This window comes from Xenopus laevis, chromosome 7L (genome assembly GCF_017654675.1).
Source record: "Xenopus laevis strain J_2021 chromosome 7L, Xenopus_laevis_v10.1, whole genome shotgun sequence".
NCBI lineage: Eukaryota > Metazoa > Chordata > Amphibia > Anura > Pipidae > Xenopus > Xenopus laevis.
The window spans coordinates 72,955,109-72,974,134 of record NC_054383.1 but is presented as its reverse complement, the minus strand read 5'-3'; the positions used below and the strand labels follow the sequence as shown (position 1 = coordinate 72,974,134).

General features: G+C 43.7%; 2 long non-coding RNA genes across 5 annotated transcripts in view; one reads left to right on the top strand and one right to left on the bottom strand.

Annotated features, from left to right (window-relative positions):
• LOC121395534 overlaps positions 1-7,921 on the bottom strand; it is a 9,599-nt gene extending 1,678 nt beyond the window's left edge. Inside the window, exons 1-3 of the long non-coding RNA XR_005962533.1 lie at positions 6,958-7,921; positions 6,524-6,863; positions 6,308-6,398 (exon numbers count right to left, since the gene is read on the bottom strand). This is a non-coding gene — a long non-coding RNA (uncharacterized LOC121395534). The remainder of the gene's footprint in view (positions 1-6,307; positions 6,399-6,523; positions 6,864-6,957) is intronic.
• LOC121395531 overlaps positions 1-19,026 on the top strand; it is an 81,990-nt gene that overhangs the window by 61,692 nt on the left and 1,272 nt on the right. For all 4 annotated transcript variants that reach the window (XR_005962527.1, XR_005962529.1, XR_005962526.1 and 1 more), the window contains one exon: positions 18,710-18,765. This is a non-coding gene — a long non-coding RNA (uncharacterized LOC121395531). The remainder of the gene's footprint in view (positions 1-18,709; positions 18,766-19,026) is intronic.

Sequence of the window (19,026 nt, the reverse complement as noted above, 5' to 3'; positions counted from 1 at the left end):
GTTTAGTTCTTTTCATATTAATCATTGTGTTTTATTTTTATTTTAAGGCAGCCATTAAAGGACTCGGATTTTCAAGCATGCACTTTAGACATGGGACATCAACAGCGAAAGCATATCGACCCATTAAACAATACAAATCCACAAGATCTCATATTGCAGTTTGTACGCGCCCTCGTGACAAGCTTCATCTTAAAGTCTAGTTGCATAACTGCATTTGTAAATCCAAATAGTTTATAATGCAATTATCCTCCAACTCACATATTTTGCCAAGTTTACCAAAGAAGCAGATCTTTGTCCAGTTTTGCTCACTATTGCCCACGCTAGAGAATCAGACAGTGGTTTTTTAATTGTTGCTCAGTACCTATAGTACTGCTTATTACACAGGCCAAGGATTTTTTTGGGCGCAGTGGAGTTTCAGTCTCTAGCCAGAAACATACCCGGATAATTACCAAGGAAAATGCTTAAACATGTGTACAGCAGCCAAATAAAGCCCAGTAAAAGTACTTGGCGGATTACGTTGGAAGGGATGTCATGTTCCATTTGGTAGGAGAGGAGGGTTTGGCACCAAAGAGGACCCATTTTGACCTTAATTGCTAGAGTCACTCTTGCTGTTTAATAATTATATTTTCATGCTTTCAGGCAAATGGACTGTTTCTCTACGCAGGCAGCTCTCAGGTAATGGGTTTTCTGTGTGATGCTCTCCAGCTGCAGGGGACCTTTTGTAGAGTTTCCCATATGTAAATCTCCCAAATAATGAGAGTAAACTGCGGCCATTTCTTTTCTGTCACCTGGAGGGGGCAACTTTTGAACACAATGGGGAGCAGATGCTCACTTTCTTCATGAAGTCTGCACTTAAATATGCCCTTAGGTAGATTGTAAGGTATTATTGAATCTCCATGCTCGTACCGTTGACCTAATGACCCACAATATGTGTGAACTGCCAGTAATGAAGGTCCATATTACGACAGCAACTACAGATAAAGGTACAATTCCCTTCTCATTCTCTTTCTGTGCTAACTGAATTGATAGCATTATATTCGCGTGACATGCCCTGATACCTTCCTGGTTCAGTAAATGATGCATATGTTGAACAGCTGGAATATGACAGGAAGTAAGACTATATAATATGATCTATATATAATCCTGTCATTTGTGTATAGCTGTTTGTTTCCCATAAATTTGGGGAGGCCGCATTTTATCAAAGGTCGAATTTTCGAATTCAAATGTGAGTTTTTTTTTTTTAACCTCTAATAATTCGAATATACTCCTTAAATTTGATTGGAGGTTATTTAAGAAAAAACAATCGGAATATCTAAAACTCGAACTAATATTTTCCGACCTGAAACCTTTAATCAAATTTCGACTAAACTCGAACCGAGTTTTTTCTCTGAAAAAAACTTGAATGTCAGGAAGACTATTAACATCTTCAAAGGGACTCAGAGCAGAATTACTTGGTGTATTTATATAGACCTTTCTGATAAGCTTACTTGGTTGTTAGCCCTTTCCTTCTCTTTAAGGCAATATCCATATGGAGTGTCTGTTTCCCTCTGCATACCTACTGATGACTTTATTGCCTCCTGAACTGAACCAACTGTGCTTGTGCCACTGTGATAGGAAAATCAGTTCTACTGGAGAAGCCATGCACTGTATAAAGGATAGCAATGATGTTTCATTCCCCAGGCTCCTCTCAGTTGGTCTGGTTCCCTTATTCAGCTATTGGACTATCTCCGGCAGACTCTGGGCGAGAATGAAAGTAACTGCACAATCAGGCTGTTAAGATCTCTGCTTTTCCTCCCTGTCTCATGTTGAGGGTTGTTCACCTTTAAATTAACATTTGTATGATGTAGAGAGTGATATTCTGAGACAATTTGCAATTGGTTTCATTTTTTATTATTTTTTTATTATTTGTGGCTTTTCAGTTGTTTAGCTTGTTGTTTAGCTTTTTATTCAGCAGCTCTCCAGTTTGCAGTTTCAGCCATCCGGTCCAAATTACCCTAGCAACCATGCATTGAATTGAATAAGAGACTGGAATTGAATATATTCCTGTCTACCACCCTGTCTCTTAAAGGGCAAGTAAATCCTGGACTAAAGCATAAACTGCATGGATTAATATCAGGGCAGAGGGCTGCTGTACTGACTATTATATCATTTGTATGGGATTGATTGACCAAACCTCTGACATCAGTGCAGATCAGTAGGACTGGGTCCAGACATGGCTTATCCCCTTCTTATATTTATTCATCCTTAGCCACCTCCTTTCACCAATTTCTCCCACCCTTGCCTCTTTGATTCCACCTTCACTTTTCAGTGACCCTTTTCCCTTGCACTAGAAGTCTCCCTCCTCTGTAATGTTCCCTGGCAATACTATAGAACTATTAAAAAATGCCAAAGAACACCAATGAAATGTGTATTAAAATATTTATTTATTAAATTGGATGTTATATTTATGCATTTAAGATTAATTTATACTAATTTAAGTTGGAAGGACTCACATCCATTAGGGTTCAAGTTTTAGTATAAAAGGATCTTCCTATTTAGTAGTTGATCCAGAGGGAAGGCAAAAACCCCATCTGAAGCCAGAGCCAATTTGCCTCAGAGGCGGGAAAAATTCCTTCCTGACTCCCAACGGGCAATCGGACAAGTCCCTGGATCAACTTGTACTATGAGATTATGTCAGTATCAGAACTAAGAGTTTATGTCAGGGTTTAGAGTAGGAGATGTGACTGGTTGTTGAGTGGAAGGCTTGAAAAGGATAGAATTTAGAAAGGAAAGAATTTGAACAGAAGAAACCATTGAGGATATCTAGTATAGGTAAATCTAAAAACAAACTGGACTTGCTGAGTAATCAATGAAGATGTTTCACTACTCATCCCGAGCAGCTTCTTCAGTTCAACCAGTCAGTTTGAACTGAAGAAGCTGCTCGGATGAGTAGTGAAACATCTTCATTGATTACTCAGCAAGATCCAGTTGTTTTTTAGATTTACCTATACTAGATATACCATGAACCTGGATGAATGAAAATCTTCATAGTCAAACCAATGAGGAATTGGTGTTAGAAAGATTGCAGGGGGGGGAGGCAAAAGAAAAAATTGGAGAAGAGAAGCCTCTGCGTAGGTGGAATCATTTTAGTGTGTGGTGGTGACTAAATGGAGGTGTAGTAAGAAGGGGCAAGGATTAAAGGATATTTTAAAGAGGAGAAACTTCTTGATGATATGTAAATAAAAGAAGATATTGGTGGAGGTGTGTTAGCACAAGGGCAGAGCTTGCGATTAGAGGTAAAATATGGGATAAGGGCTCGTGATGGAGCTAAAGTTAAATGAAAAGTCCTTGGGTAGATTGGTAATTGGATACTAATGAAAACTAAGGTCCTAATTTGTGGAGCTATGGTGTTTGAAAATGTGAATGCTGCTAGTGGAGCTGTAGAGGTAGATATGAATGTTGGAGCTATGGTTCTGGGAAATGTAGATGCTTAAGGCAAGATGTTGGAGTTGTAGTAGTCTGCAAAAAAGGAAGATGGATGGAACTATGGCACCTCAAAAGTGAGGTGGAGATGTGTGCGGGTGGGAGTGAGGTAAAATGAAGCAAAGACACCACTGGTGGAGATGTGGTAGTCTGAAAAGAATATGATCATGGAGCTACAGGAGGGAGATAAAGTCCTGCTGGTGTAGTTGCAGGAATCTTGAAGTTACCACTTGCTGAACTTCATCAGCTTGAAGGAGATGTTTGCTGTGGAGCTGAAAATGCCACTGGATCTATATGAGAAAAAAATATCAGTCAGTAAATAGATCATCATTAATTCTCATTCAGAGGCATGGGCATTTATGGACAAGCCTTATTCATTAGGGGTTCCTCATGTTAGGAAGTTTTTCTCCCAGACTGATGCTCCTTTTGGAATAATGCACTGGCTATGGGAATAAGAAATAATGTCTGAGCCTTCTCAATCCTTCATGTACCCTGTTGTGTTATTTGTGTGGCTGCTGCAGTGATTGGCTAATGTCCATCAGCACAGAAAACCTTGATTTTGGGGAGGATTGTGACCAAGAAATGTAAACTTGAGCATCTTCTAGCCGAAACCCCCTCTTGTGCACAGTGAGGATTCGGGTCCTACCAATGTAGACACCCACCAGGTAGCAGGGGATCAAATTGTTATTTGTCTACCAGCTGAGAACATTGTACTGAATGGAGATTGGACCTTACCTGTGGATGTTTCTTTTTCCTTGGCTGTGATTTAGGAAACTCATTCTGGGCTGTTGTTACTGGCCACAATATCTATAACAGGAGAAGCCTTCCAGGGCCATTTGCAGAGCTGCTTCTTGTTCTGCCGATGTCTGTGTGCAGAAGTTCACAAGCACGCCGCCAGCTTTGAGAGAGCAACTCCCTTCAGTCCTGTATAGGGAAAAATCATATTTGTGATTCATGAATACTAATTAGAGCTTGCATATGATTCATAAACAAAAAAATAAAGACTGAAGACCAAATGCAAATTGTCTTACAAGGCCAATGTCACCATTATAACTAAAATTTAATATTAAGTACCCCTTAAAACATGTTTATTATTCCTCATTGCCATTATAATAAAACCAACTCTTGCAGCTGTTGAGTTACACTGTAAGATGGTGCAGTCGTATCAAATATAATGGATTCCCTCACCTTTCTTGGCCGGCAAGTTCTGCAGAGTCCGGAGATGTTCTTCTATCTCAGCCCTGACGATCTTCTTAGGTGGTAGTTGGTGACGAATGGGTGCTGCAGGAGTTCTTGAGCACTCCCTCTCTCCGAAGGATCCTTTTTCAGACAGGACTCCAAGAAGGACACAAAATGCTGTGACCTGGAAAAACAGAGATTTTAGCTTAGCTAGCAAAAAGAATCCCAGATTTCCAGATTCAGAAGCTTTTACCAGTAACCATTAGCTATACCCAGAATATACATAGATATTTTTGCAGTATTCTGTCTATCTGTCTATCTATCATATATCATCTATTTATCATCTATCTATCCCTCTATCTATTTAAATATCTATCCCTCTATCTATCGTCTATCTATCATCTATCTATCGTATATTTTTCTATCACTCTCTCATCTAGCTGTCTGTCTGTCTGTCTGTCTATCATCTATCTATCTATCCATCCATCCCTCCCTCTCTCTCTCTCCTTCTATTTACCCAGTAACCATTAGCTATACCCCAGGGAATATACATGTATTTGCCAGTATATCTGTCTATCTGACACGCAGCTGGGAAAGACTCACCAGGTGTTTATTGAAGGCTTCGGTGGTTGGGCTTCAATTATCAGGTCCTCAACTGGATAATTCCCTGTGTATGCTGAAAGTGAAAAACATATACATCAGGTCCATCAAACATGTCTAGAAGTTATTTATTTAATCTATAGAAAAAGTTATTTTTTGCTGGAAATAGCAAATCATCCCAAATTCCTCCCATTCTGATATAGAACCTCTGCTGCTCAATGTATAAAATAAAGTAGCCACAATTGTTGTGATTCACTTACGTGGTTCTCCCTCAAGCCATTTCGATGGCGGTTATCCCCAGCGACCAGATGTCACACTGCAAAAAGACACACCAAAGAGCATTAGAAGGAGAGGAATTGGGTTATGGGTGTTTAATAAAATCTAAGTAAAAAAGGTCTGCACTTCTCTTTTTAGAAACATATACATATATTATCATGGGTGCAAAAGTATGCAATTATGGCCAAAAACGAACAGAAAACAACTTCTAAAAATAGCCCAATTGCACCCCCTAGTAAAGTGAACACACCATGGAATATGTAAAAGTAAAAAAATGCTTTATTATATATAAAAGTATATACAGCAATATACAAACATAGCAGCTACAGTACATAACACCAGTTTCACAATGCAATATGAGCCAAATATATTAAAGCAGACACATTGTGCAAAAGTTAAGAGACCCAACGTTTCGGAAAAAACTCTTTCTCTCCATGAGAAAATAACTGCTTCTATGTCCCATTAACACTGATAAGTAACTGCTCCGTGTTGTTACAAGTATTATAAGTACAACATACTTTGGTGTCGTACGCCAGGCGCTGGCCCCTTCTGCCTTATGGCCTCGGGTGCCATCCAATGTGGAGTCCCTTCCGCTTCGTGGCACAAACCCAGTTTGCGGGTCCAGGTCCCCAGCTGTGTCCAAAGTCGACTGAAATGACAGATAGAATCCATTAATGGAAAATGACTTGTTTAACCACAATAAGATAGGAAACCTGAATTATGAAAACCCCCTGACTCCATATTCACAGAAGCTCACCACCATCCACTTATAACTGTAAGTTTTACTCACTGATCTTCACTTTGGCCGTCTCTGTGAGCATGATGTTCGGGCTCTTGATGTCTTTATGAACGGCCCGGTTCTTGTGGATGTGGTGCAGCCCCTGGGGAGATGAGATGTAGGTTATAAGACTATAACAGACATAAGACTAAAAATTCCCAACAAAGAGATTGTATATATAATTGATGCAATTAAAGAAGAGTCCTTAAGGGGTAAATCTGGCCTTACCTTTAAAACCTCCTTGCAGACATAGCCAATCCAGGTCTCCTTCAGGGATTGGCCATTGGTCTTACTGATGAGGTTGTACAGAGAGCCTCCACCACAGTATTCAAGAACAATCTGCAATATATAGAAATTATTTCAGGTCATGTATTCTATCACTTCCAGTGGAGATTGTTTTGGCACAAGAGGAATGAACACGATACAGTAAATCATTTCTTACTTCCAAGAGCTCCGATGAGCACTCCGTGAGTGGAGCCCTGTAGTAGGCTCCATAGTAAGAGGCGATGTTCTTGTGGCCTCCGAACTGCTGGAGAAACTTCAGCTCCCTGCAGACTGACTCTTCATCCTGGAGTGGAATAATAGAAATCCTTTTTAGTTTACATAGGCAACTACACAAATAGGATTGATATATAGTGATTGGAATTATAAAGATACAGTACTCGGCTGATGTTGGCGATCTTCACCGCTACCACGCCTCTACGATGGTGTCGTCCCTGTAATACAGACAGAAAGGTTGACTTATATACAAGTAGGAAAGAGAGGGTCTAATGCAGCCCCCAAACCAGAAGCTTGATATGTCTGCCTAAATCATTGTGTGATTGTGTCTAGTGATCACAATCTTGTTCAGTTCCCCTACTCTCTAGGAATTGGTTGGTAACTTACCTTGTAGACGTCTCCAGTGCCGCCCTCTCCAACAAGCACATCCTTGGTCAGCCGACCATCAGGAGGCTGGAAAATAAAATAGAAAAAAGAAGGATTTTATTGATAACATAATATTCCCCAGGGTACAAAACACGTCTCACTTCCGGCAGTAGCGGCGAGTGTTTTACCCTCCTTTCTACTCACCTCATAAGTCTCGGAGAGGGTTCTGGATTCCGCCTGTGGCCGAAGGAGAAGAGAAAGAGTCTATTACATTCTATACTTTATCTGTACCTGTTCTCTAATCAGCAAAACCCTAAATTCAGCTCAAACAGTAGCAGTTGACTTACCTTCCTCCAGGGGGCGCAGAATAGCATTGCGCCTAAGTTTTTTAGCTCTTAAAAGAGCTGTTGGGTTATAAAGAGATATCAGCTGATGTCAAAGGAAGATGTTTTTTCCAAACGCCAAAAATCAGATGGAATATCACTGAATATCTCTAAAACAATCGCTGTGAAATCACTCGGAAAATCACTCTGAAAATCGCTTCGAAAACGCTGTGAAAACGCTTCGTCGCTCGCAAAATTCACTGTGTGGGGAAACCGAAAGAAAGAAGAGATTGTAAGCTCACATGCACCAGTCCTCTCTGCTATACATATCATAATTCACTGACTTATATAAGTATTCACACCCTCAACCAATTCTCCCATTGTACAAAAACAAACCCTAAACTTATATATATATTGTTTATCTGTTTTATCTGTTATTTTTATTCTGACCATAAATTCTAAAATCTGATTTCCACTGGCAAAAAACAAAATTTACCATCAGTTTTTCCTTTTGCATCAACAGCATTAAAGCAAAGTTCCCCTTTAAATGAAATGAAATTAAACAGGTTGCAGCATTTCCCTGTATTGGCACCAACCATTCTTCCCTCTATTATAATATGAGGCCCAGTCCCTGCTGACATGCAGCCTCTCAACTTCATGATATGGTAAAAGAACTAGTACAGGCTGCAGGTCTGACAAGGGATGCTGGGAGTTGTACTACAGGCTGCAGGTCTGACAAGGGATGCTGGGAGTTGTACTACAGGCTGCAGGTCTGACAAGGGATGCTGGGAGTTGTACTACAGGCTGCAGGTCTGACAAGGGATGCTGGGAGTTGTACTACAGGCTGCAGGTCTGACAAGGGATGCTGGGAGTTGTACTACAGGCTAGAGTTCTGACAAGGGATGCTGGGATGTGTAGGTCAGTAACAGTTAGAAGATTATAGGCTGCAGGTCTGGCAAGGGATGCTGGGATTTGTACTACAGGCTGCAGGTCTGACAAGGGATGCTGGGATTTGTAGTTCAGTAACAGAAGACCAAAAGCTGCAGGTCTGACAAGGGATGCTGGGATTTGAAGGTCAGTAACTTAACTGTTAGGAGATTATAAAATACAGGTCTGACAAGGGATGCTGGGATTTCTACTATAGGCTACAGGTCTGACAAGGGATGCTGGGATTTGTACTTTAGGCTGCAGGTCTGACAATGGATGCTGGGAGTTTTACTACAGGCTGTAGGTCTGACAAAGGATGCTGGGATTTGTAGTTCAGTAACAGTTAGAAGACCACAAGCTGCAGGTCTGACAAGGGATGCTGGGATTTGTGCTACAGGTCTAACAAGGGATGCTGGGATTTGTGGTTAAGTAACAGTTAGAAGACCACAAGCTGCAGGTTTGACAAGGGATGCTGGGATTTGTACTACAGGCTGCAGGACTGACAAGGGATGCTGGGATTTGTCGTTCAATAACAGTTAGAAGACCACAAGCTGCAGGTCTGACAAGGGATGCTGGGATTTGTACTACAGGCTACAGTTCTGACAAGGGATGCTGGGATTTGTGGTTAAGTAACAGTTAGAAGACCACAAGCTGCAGGTCTGACAAGGGATGCTGGGATTTGTGGTTAAGTAACAGTTAGAAGACCACAAGCTGCAGGTCTGACAAGGGATGCTCTGATTTGTACTACAGGCTGCAGGTCTGACAAGGGATGCTGGGATTTGTAGTTCAGTAACAGAAGACCACAAGCTGCAGGTCTGACAATGGATGCTGGGATTTGTACTACATTCTGCAGGTCTGACAAGGGATGCTGGGATTTGTAGTTCAGTAACAGAAGACCACAAGCTGCAGGTCTGACAAGGGATGCTGGGATTTGTAGTATAGGCTGCAGGTCTTACAAGGGATGCTGGGATGTGTAGGTCAGTAACAGTTACATGGTTATAGGCTTCAGATCTGACAAGGGATGCTGGGATTTGTAGGTCAGTAACAGTTACAAGATTATAGGCAGCAGGTCTGACAAGGGATGCTGGGATTTGTACTACAGGCTGCAGGTCTGACAAGGCATGCTGGGATATGTAGTTCAGTAACCGTTAGAAGACGACAAGCTGCAGGTCTGACAAGGGATGCTGGGATTTGTACTACAGGCTGCAGATCTGACAAGGGACGCTGGGATTTTACTACAGGTCTGACAAGGGATGCTGGGATTTGTACTGTAGGCTGCAGGTCTCAGAAGGGATGCTGGGATTTGTAGTTCAGTAACAGTTAGAAGACCACAAACTTCATGTCTGACAAGGGATGCTGGGATTTGTACTATATGCTGCAGGTCTGACAAGGGATGCTGGGATTTGTAGTTCAGTAACAGTTAGAAGACCACAAGCTGCAAGTCTGACAAGGGATGCTGGGATTTGTACTTTATGCTGCAGGTTTTACAAGGGATGCTGGGATTTGTACTACAGGCTACAGGTCTTACAAGGGATGCTGGGATTTGTACTACAGGCTGCAGGTTTTACAAGGAATGCTGGGATTTGTACTACAGGCTACAGGTCTTACAAGGGATGCTGGGATTTGTACTACAGGCTGCAGGTCTGACAAGGGATGCTGGGAGTTGTACTACAGGCTGCAGGTCTGACAAAAGATGCTGGGAGTTGTACTACAGGCTACAGGTCTGACAAGGGATGCTGAGATTTGTACTATAGGCTACGGTCTGACAAGGGATGCTGGGATTTGTACTACAGGCTGCAGGTCTGACAAGGGATGCTGGGAGTTGTACTAAAGGCTGCAGGTCTGACAAGGGATGCTGGGAGTTGTACTACAGGCTACAGGTCTGACAAGGGATGTGTAGGTCAGTAACAGTTAGAAGATTATAGGCTGCAGGTCTGGCAAGGGATGCTGGGATTTGTAGGACAGTAACAGTTTGAAGATTATAGGCTACAGGTCTGGCAAGGGATGCTGGGATTTGTACTACAGGCTGCAGGTCTGACAAGGGATGCTGGGATTTGTAGTTCAGTAACAGTTAGAAGACCAAAAGCTGCAGGTCTGACAAGGGATGCTGGGATTTGAAGGTCAGTAACTTAACTGTTAGAAGATTATAAGATACAGGTCTGACAAGGGATGCTGGGATTTGTACTACAGGCTGCAGGTCTGACAAGGGATACTGGGAGTTGTACTACAGGCTAGAGTTCTGACAAGGGATGCTGGGATGTGTAGGTCAGTAACAGTTAGAAGATTATAGGCTGCAGGTCTGGCAAGGGATGCTGGGATTTGTAGGACAGTAACAGTTTGAAGATTATAGGCTACAGGTCTGGCAAGGGATGCTGGGATTTGTACTACAGGCTGCAGGTCTGACAAGGGATGCTGGGATTTGTAGTTCAGTAACAGTTAGAAGACCAAAAGCTGCAGGTCTGACAAGGGATGCTGGGATTTGAAGGTCAGTAACTTAACTGTTAGAAGATTATAAGATACAGGTCTGACAAGGGATGCTGGGATTTCTACTATAGGCTACAGGTCTGACAAGGGATGCTGGGATTTGTACTACAGGCTGCAGGTCTGACAAGGGATGCTGGGATGTGTAGGTCAGTAACAGTTAGATGGTTATAGGCTACAGGTTTGACAAGGGATGCTGGGATTTGTACTTTAGGCTGCAGGTCTGACAATGGATGCTGGGAGTTTTACTACAGGCTGTAGGTCTGTCAAAGGATGGTGGGATTTGTAGTTCAGTAACAGTTAGAAGACCACAAGCTGCAGGTCTGACAAGGGATGCTGGGATTTGTAGTTCAGTAACAATGAGAAGACCACAAGCTGCAGGTCTGACAAGGGATGCTGGGATTTGTGCTACAGGTCTGACAAGGGATGCTGGGATTTGTGGTTAAGTAACAGTTAGAAGACCACAAGCTGCAGGTTTGACAAGGGATGCTGGGATTTGTACTACAGGCTGCAGGACTGACAGGGGATGCTGGGTTTTGTCGTTCAGTAACAGTTAGAAGACCACAAGCTGCAGGTCTGACAAGGGATGCTGGGATTTGTACTATAGGCTACAGGTCTGACAAGGGATGCTGGGATTTGTGGTTAAGTAACAGTTAGAAGACCACAAGCTGCAGCTCTGACAAGGGATGCTGGGATTTGTACTACAGGCTGCAGGTCTGACAAGGGATGCTGGGATTTGTAGTTCAGTAACAGAAGACCACAAGCTGCAGGTCTGACAAGGGATGCTGGGATTTGTTCTACAGGCTGCAGGTCTGACAAGGGATGCTGGGATTTGTACTATAGGCTGCAGGTCTTACAAGGGATGCTGGGATGTGTAGGTCAGTAACAGTTACATGGTTATAGGCTTCAGGTCTGACAAGGGATGCTGGGATTTGTAGTTCAGTAACAGTTAGAAGACCAAAAGCAGCAGGTCTGACAAGGGATGCTGGGATTTGAAGGTCAGTAACTTAACTGTTAGAAGATTATAAACTACAGGTCTGACAAGGGATGCTGGGATTTCTACTATAGGCTACAGGTCTGACAAGGGATGCTGGGATTTGTACTACAGGCTGCAGGTCTGACAAGGGATGCTGGGATGTGTAGGTCAGTAACAGTTAGATGGTTATAGGCTACAGGTCTGACAAGGGATGCTGGGATTTGTAGGACAGTAACAGTTTGAAGATTATAGGCTACAGGTCTGGCAAGGGATGCTGGGATTTGTACTACAGGCTGCAGGTCTGACAATGGATGCTGGGATTTGTAGTTCAGTAACAGTTAGAAGACCAAAAGCTGCAGGTCTGACAAGGGATGCTGGGATTTGAAGGTCAGTAATTTAACTGTTAGAAGATTATAAGCTACAGGTCTGACAAGGGATGCTGGGATTTCTACTATAGGCTACAGGTCTGACAATGGATGCTGGGATTTGTACTACAGGCTGCAGGTCTGACAAGGGATGCTGGGATGTGTAGGTCAGTAACAGTTAGATGGTTATAGGCTACAGGTCTGACAAGGGATGCTGGGATTTGTACTTTAGGCTGCAGGTCTGACAATGGATGCTGGGAGTTTTACTACAGGCTGTAGGTCTGACAAAGGATGCTGGGATTTGTAGTTCAGTAACAGAAGACCACAAGCTGCAGGTCTGACAAGGGATGCTGGGATTTGTAGTTCAGTAACAATTAGTAGACCACAAGCTGCAGGTCTGACAAGGGATGCTGGGATTTGTGCTACAGGTCTGACAAGGGATGCTGGGATTTGTGGTTAAGTAACAGTTAGAAGACCACAAGCTGCAGGTTTGACAAGGGATGCTGGGATTTGTACTACAGGCTGCAGGACTGACAGGGGATGCTCTGATTTGTCGTTCAGTAACAGTTAGAAGACCACAAGCTGCAGGTCTGACAAGGGATGCTGGGATTTGTACTACAGGCTACAGGTCTGACAAGGGATGCTGGGATTTGTGGTTAAGTAACAGTTAGAAGACCACAAGCTGCAGGTCTGACAAGGGATGCTGGGATTTGTGGTTAAGTAACAGTTAGAAGACCACAAGCTGCAGGTCTGACAAGGGATGCTGGGATTTGTACTACAGGCTGCAGGTCTGACAAGGGATGCTGGGATTTGTAGTTCAGTAACAGAAGACCACAAGCTGCAGGTCTGACAAGGGATGCTGGGATTTGTACTACATTCTGCAGGTCTAACAAGGAATGCTGGGATTTGTAGTTCAGTAACAGAAGACCACAAGCTGCAGGTCTGACAAGGGATGCTGGGATTTGTACTACAGGCTGCAGGTCTGACAAGGGATGCTGGGATTTGTACTATAGGCTGCAGGTCTTACAAGGGATGCTGGGATGTGTAGGTCAGTAACAGTTACATGGTTATAGGCTTCAGGTCTGACAAGGGATGCTGGGATTTGTAGGTCAGTAACAGTTACAAGATTATAGGCAGCAGGTCTGTCAAGGGATGCTGGGATTTGTACTACAGGCTGCAGTTCTGACAAGGCATGCTGGGATATGTAGTTCAGTAACAGTTAGAAGACGACAAGCTGCAGGTCTAACAAGGGATGCTGGGATTTGTACTACAGGCTGCAGATCTGACAAGGGACGCTGGGATTTTACTACAGGTCTGACAAGGGATGCTGGGATTTGTACTGTAGGCTGCAGGTCTGAGAAGGGATGCTGGGATTTGTACTACAGGCTGCAGGTCTGACAAGGGATGTTGGGAGTTGTACTACAGGCTGCAGGTCTGACAAAAGATGCTGGGAGTTGTACTACAGGCTACAGGTCTGACAAGGGATGCTGGGATTTGTACTATAGGCTACAGGTCTGACAAGGGATGCTGGGATTTGTACTATAGGCTGCAGGTCTGACAAGGGATGCTGGGAGTTGTATTACAGGCTACAGGTCTGACAAGGGATGCTGGGAGTTGTACTACAGGCTAGAGTTCTGACAAGGGATGCTGGGATGTGTAGGTCAGTAACAGTTAGAAGATTATAGGCTGCAGGTCTGGCAAGGGATGCTGGGATTTGTACTACAGGCTGCAGGTCTGACAAGGGATGCTGGGAGTTGTACTACAGGCTAGAGTTCTGACAAGGGATGCTGGGATGTGTAGGTCAGTAACAGTTAGAAGATTATAGGCTGCAGGTCTGGCAAGGGATGCTTGGATTTGTACTACAGGCTGCAGGTCTGACACGGATGCTGGGATTTGTAGTTCAGTAACAGTTAGAAGACCAAAAGCTGCAGGTCTGACAAGGGATACTGGGATTTCTACTATAGGCTACAGGTCTGACAAGGGATGCTGGGATTTGTACTACAGGCTGCAGGTCTGACAAGGGATGCTGTGATTTGTACTGTAGGCTGCAGGTCTGAGAAGGGATGCTGGGATTTGTACTACAGGCTGCAGGTCTGACAAGGGATGTTGGGAGTTGTACTACAGGCTGCAGGTCTGACAAAAGATGCTGGGAGTTGTACTACAGGCTACAGGTCTGACAAGGGATGCTGGGATTTGTACTATAGGCTACAGGTCTGACAAGGGATGCTGGGATTTGTACTATAGGCTGCAGGTCTGACAAGGGATGCTGGGAGTTGTATTACAGGCTACAGGTCTGACAAGGGATGCTGGGAGTTGTACTACAGGCTAGAGTTCTGACAAGGGATGCTGGGATGTGTAGGTCAGTAACAGTTAGAAGATTATAGGCTGCAGGTCTGGCAAGGGATGCTGGGATTTGTACTACAGGCTGCAGGTCTGACAAGGGATGCTGGGAGTTGTACTACAGGCTAGAGTTCTGACAAGGGATGCTGGGATGTGTAGGTCAGTAACAGTTAGAAGATTATAGGCTGCAGGTCTGGCAAGGGATGCTGGGATTTGTACTACAGGCTGCAGGTCTGACACGGATGCTGGGATTTGTAGTTCAGTAACAGTTAGAAGACCAAAAGCTGCAGGTCTGACAAGGGATACTGGGATTTGTACTATAGGCTACATGTCTGACAAGGGATGCTGGGATTTGTACTACAGGCTGCAGGTCTGACAAGGGATGCTGTGATTTGTACTACAGGCTACAGGTCTGACAAGGGATGCTGGGATTTGTGGTTAAGTAACAGTTAGAGGACCACAAGCTGCAGGTCTGACAAGGGATGCTGGGATTTGTGGTTAAGTAACAGTTAGAAGACCACAAGCTGCAGGTCTGACAAGGGATGCTGGGATTTGTACTACAGGCTGCAGGTCTGACAAGGGATGCTGGGATTTGTAGTTCAGTAACAGAAGACCACAAGCTGCAGGTCTGACAAGGGATGCTGGGATTTGTACTACATTCTGCAGGTCTAACACGGAATGCTGGGATTTGTAGTTCAGTAACAGAAGACCACAAGCTGCAGGTCTGACAAGGGATGCTGGGATTTGTACTACAGGCTGCAGGTCTGACAAGGGATGCTGGGATTTGTACTATAGGCTGCAGGTCTTACAAGGGATGCTGGGATGTGTAGGTCAGTAACAGTTACATGGTTATAGGCTTCAGGTCTGACAAGGGATGCTGGGATTTGTAGGTCAGTAACAGTTACAAGATTATAGGCAGCAGGTCTGTCAAGGGATGCTGGGATTTGTACTACAGGCTGCAGGTCTGACAAGGCATGCTGGGATATGTAGTTCAGTAACAGTTAGAAGACGACAAGCTGCAGGTCTGACAAGGGATGCTGGGATTTGTACTACAGGCTGCAGATCTGACAAGGGACGCTGGGATTTTACTACAGGTCTGACAAGGGATGCTGGGATTTGTACTGTAGGCTGCAGGTCTGAGAAGGGATGCTGGGATTTGTACTACAGGCTGCAGGTCTGACAAGGGATGTTGGGAGTTGTACTACAGGCTGCAGGTCTGACAAAAGATGCTGGGAGTTGTACTACAGGCTACAGGTCTGACAAGGGATGCTGGGATTTGTACTATAGGCTACAGGTCTGACAAGGGATGCTGGGATTTGTACTACAGGCTGCAGGTCTGACAAGGGATGCTGGGAGTTGTATTACAGGCTACAGGTCTGACAAGGGATGCTGGGAGTTGTACTACAGGCTAGAGTTCTGACAAGGGATGCTGGGATGTGTAGGTCAGTAACAGTTAGAAGATTATAGGCTGCAGGCCTGGCAAGGGATGCTGGGATTTGTACTACAGGCTGCAGGTCTGACAAGGGATGCTGGGAGTTGTACTACAGGCTAGAGTTCTGACAAGGGATGCTGGGATGTGTAGGTCAGTAACAGTTAGAAGATTATAGGCTGCAGGTCTGGCAAGGGATGCTGGGATTTGTACTATAGGCTGCAGGTCTGACACGGATGCTGGGATTTGTAGTTCAGTAACAGTTAGAAGACCAAAAGCTGCAGGTCTGACAAGGGATGCTGGGATTTCTACTATAGGCTACAGGTCTGACAAGGGATGCTGGGATTTGTACTACAAGCTGCAGGTCTGACAAGGGATGCTGGGATGTGTAGGTCAGTAACAGTTAGATGGTTATAGGCTTCAGGTCTGACAAGGGATGCTGGGATTTGTACTTTAGGCTGCAGGTCTGACAATGGATGCTGGGATTTTTACTACAGGCTGCAGGTCTGACAAGGGATGCTGGGATTTGTAGTTCAGTAACAGAAGACCACAAGCTGCAGGTCTGACAAGGGATGCTGGGATTTGTACTACATTCTGCAGGTCTGACAAGGGATGCTGGGATTTGTAGTTCAGTAACAGAAGACCACAAGCTGCAGGTCTGACAAGGGATGCTGGGATTTGTACTATAGGCTGCAGGTCTGAAAATTGATGCTGGGATGTGTAGGTCAGTAACAGTTACATGGTTATAGGCTTAAGGTCTGACAAGGGATGCTGGGATTTGTAGGTCAGAAACAGTTACAAGATTATAGGCAGCAGGTCTGACAAGGGATGCTGGGATTTGCACTACAGGCTGCAGGTCTGACAAGGCATGCTGGGATATGTAGTTCAGTAACAGTTAGAAGATTATAGGCTGCAGGTCTGACAAGGGATGCTGGGATTTGTAGCTCAGTAACAGTTAGAAGATTATAGGCTGCGTGTCTGGCAAGGAATGCTGGGATTTGTACTACAGGCTGCAGGTCTGACAAGCCATGCTGGGATTTGTAGTTCAGTAACTTAAGACCACAAGCTACAGGTCTGACAAGGGATGCTGGGATTTGTACTATAGGCTACAGGTCTGACAAGGGATGCTGGGATTTGTACTATAGGCTACAGGTCTGACAAGGGATGCTGGGATTTGTAGTTAATTAAGAGCTAGAAGACTACAGGCTGCAGGTGTGACAAGGGATGCTGGGACATTCAGGACATGAGTAACAGTGACTGGGAAGTTGCAGCTCCAAAACTTTTTCCTTTAAAGCTTTTTAAGAAGTCAGTTTTATATACAGTACAAAGTAAGATGCAAAGAAAAATATGGATATTAATTGTATTGGAGGGGAAACACCAAGTGGCCAACTGTCGCTCCAAACACTGGGTGACCCCTGTTATATGGGAACATGGGGATTTCAGACTTTTGCCCTTAATAATTGCTTAACTTTTACTGAAAAGCTTTTTAATAAGTAAATGTTATATACAAAGTGAGATACAGAGAGAAATATGAATATTAAGAGCATTAGAGGAGAAACCTGAACAGCAAGTGGCCAACTGTCAACTGTCACTCCAAACAGTGACCCCTGTTATATGGGAACATGGGAGATTTCAGACTTCTCCCCTTAATAATTTCCTAACTTTCCCTTAACAGCTTTATTAAGAAGTAAATGTTATATACAAAGTGAGATACAGAGAGAAATAGAAATATTAATAACATTAGAGGAGAAACCTGAACCGCAAATGTCACTCCAGATGTTGCTATAGTGACCCCGTTATATGTTAACATAGGAGATTTCAGACTTTTTATTATTTCTTAACTTGCACTTATTTTAAATATAAAGCAATTGGAATCCCAAATATAATTTTATACTTTCTGTATTTAGCCTGACAGGTGTGTAGTCTCCCTGCATCCCTGTTCCTTCCCCCAACCCCAACTCTCCTATAATCTATTTAAATGACAAAACCAAGGCTAATATCCCAGGTGCCACCTCGTGACTCAATTTAGTAGTGATTTTCTTCATTTATATCATTATTTTCCATAAATTGTCTCCCAGTGTGTGCTGTGCATCCACTTACCTCTGATCCCAGAAATGAAAGTGAGAAATCCGTTATTTAACTGTCAGTTGTCCGTGCGGCCAAATGCCAGGATGTACTTCTGTGTATTTATCCTGAGTTGTCTGTAGTCTGCCTGTTTCCCCATTCCTCCCATAATGATATTTTCTATTAGAATATACACAAAACCAAGGCTAATATCCCAGGCACTGGCCAGTGTCACACTCAAATAGCGATTCCCTTCATTTCTGCCATTATTTCCCTTAATGCCCCCGTGTATCAATGCTCCGCTCACCTCTGATCCCAGAAATAAGAAAGTGAGTTTACAGCCAATCACGTTTTATGTTTATATCCTGATAGTGATTGGCTGCAAGTTCGGCACATGTTTACATGCTGTTTAGATAAGTGGGACCCCAGTAAGGAGATGTGGAGGTTCATGAATCTTTGATAAGGAATATTAATTCTAATGGACAATGTTAGGCTGGGAGAAGCAGTCCTGCTCTCTTGCACACCTCAATAAAACCACACTGACAAAAACAGAAGCTCAACATAATGGCAGTCTTTTTCATGGGACAGATTTATATATTTGAGTTGTCTGCCACATGTCATCTGTCTCCATTTTCTGTTCTTTAGACCAAGTGACCAATGCAGAAAATATTCCCCCGGACCAGAAACTTGTGTAAATGCTGGTAAGTGACAAATACTCAGGCTTTTCTGCTGGGAGTGTAAGGGACCTCCGTGCCGAGTGCAGTGCTAATATATTTGCATATTCTAAAGAAGTATGGGGCGTTTGACTTGCTTTGGTTAGACTTGCTTTTGGGGTGTTGGCTGGACAAAGAGATGGGATGGTGCGCTGAGCTTGACTCTGCAAAGAATTAGGCCAGGGCCATACCCTTTAAGTTGCCACCGAACATGCCTTCAGAAATGTTTTTGAACTAACGTAGCTACTA